This window comes from Lissotriton helveticus, chromosome 1_1, assembly GCF_964261635.1.
Source record: "Lissotriton helveticus chromosome 1_1, aLisHel1.1, whole genome shotgun sequence".
NCBI classification, from domain to species: Eukaryota; Metazoa; Chordata; class Amphibia; order Caudata; family Salamandridae; genus Lissotriton; species Lissotriton helveticus.
The window spans coordinates 970,758,456-970,760,505 of record NC_136057.1 but is presented as its reverse complement, the minus strand read 5'-3'; positions in this window follow the sequence as shown (position 1 = coordinate 970,760,505).

Here is a 2,050-nt window from a genome sequence, read left to right as displayed (position 1 = left end):
AGCGGTGTTAGCATCCCCCACAAACAGAAGAAGAATTAAACAACGTAACTAGGTATGAGCAGACTAAATCAGGAACGTACAACTAAACAAGAAAAAAAAATGGCCGCCGCAAACATCCGAAAATTTCGGATTCGGGGGCGTGTTTTGGCGTTCTGAGTGACGGATGACGTCACAGGGCGAAAGAACGCCAAAAACACGCCCCGGAATCCGAAAGAGACGGGGCTTTATTGGAGTGACGCCCATCTCCCCCAATAGCTCGCCTCCGTTTAGGAAGCCAGCCAATGGAGCAGAGAGGCGGGTTCAGGCCCCCATACTCCAAAACATTAAATCTCCGCCCGGAGACTGCGCAAGCGCAGCCTTTGGTCCTCGACCTAAAAACGGGCGCTGAGAAGTTCCAGCACTTAACGTACTTGTGGTAAGAAGACAGGCATTCCTGGAGGGGTTCACGCGTGTCACGTAACTGTCGATCCCAAGCCACCAGTTTGTTGCCAAAGCAGCACATGCAAGAGAGAACGTCATTCACAGTGCTATGTTAAGAACACACCTACATCCTCCTCTGTGTTTCTAGGCACTGACTAACAGGTCATGTGAATCTATTAATTTTATCGAAGATAAAAGGTTTAGTGAACCGCTCAGGGTTCAACCTACTGACCTTGGGGAACAAACTTAGATCTCTGCAGTGTATGCAGAATTGATCCCCAGATGCTTTCTCCCCATTTCCGCGCTAAACGTCCAGTGCACTGATAGAGCCATTTTTCCATGCCTAACATGCTTTCCATTGCCGAGAGGTAGGGGGGCCCTTATCTAGCCAGCATGAAGCTATAAATCTCGGGCTATAACTGCGGCAATGAAAGGGCTGATACCGGGCATCGTTATTTTAATAGTTATGTTATCTATTCCCATCATAACTCATTTTATAGTATCATTGACCTGCAGTCGCAGCCAGCATGACAGGCGGGTGGGAGGGAGGAAATGGTGTTGTCGCGGGGGGATGGGGGAGGAGGGAGTGGTTTAAATAAAAATAAAAAAAATAAAACTTACCGTCCTACACCACCTCAGCTTCTGGATGGGTCCGACTAACGCCGTTCTGCGTTTTCCAATTTCTGCATCCTCATCAGGAAAGGCAGCCTCCCTCCCTCCCCTCCGCCAATCGCAATGCTGCAATGGCAGCGCTGTGAATGGTGAGGCGCAGCGGAGAGCGCCCCAGCCGGGCCATTTTCTCTATGTAGGCTGCTGCATGTAGCAGCCTACATAGAGAAAAAGGGAGAGTGGGCGGTCCTACTCGAGGGCAGGGGGGGGGAGTGGCTTGCCCACTGTTGTGGGTACTGACTGGTTGGTCGGCCCCAACCAGTGAGTACCCACACCAGTGGGCAAGCCACTCCCCCACTGCCCCCGAGCAGGACCACCCACCTGCCTGCCCCCAACCAGGCACTTCTGCTTTCTCGCAGTGCAAGAAGCAAAAACATAAAATGGTAGTTATTACCATTTATGTTTCTGCCTTCTCGCACTGCGAGAAAGCAGTGGGGCGACACCCCCCATGCCCCAATGGGGAGCCGCCACTGGATGACAGTGTTGGGGAGGAATTTAAGGCACTACTAGAAGAATATCATGAAGCAGCTGACCCTGAACTCAAACACCTAGGGAAGTACGTGACGGCCCGCACTTATGGAGAGGGAGAACATCCAGGTTCGGTTCTTGCCTCGCTACTGAGAAAGCGACGGCCGACGACAGGAGTCACGGAAATTAATAGCCAAGAAGGGGTGCCTCTAACTGACCCAACGGCTATTACGGACCGATTCAAACAGTATTATTCGACTTTATACAGCTCGCAAAGCGGAGACAGATATTCTAGACTACCTGACGCATATTAAGCTGCCCTGGCTACTAAATGCACACCGGGAATACTTGATGCGTCCTCTCGACACAGAGGAGATAATGACTGCTCTGGCTGGGATAAAATCCGGTAGCGCACCAGGCGGGGATGGCTTAACAGTCACATTCTGTAAAGAGTATAGGGAAGTGCTAATCCCGCACTTAGCTACGCTATTTG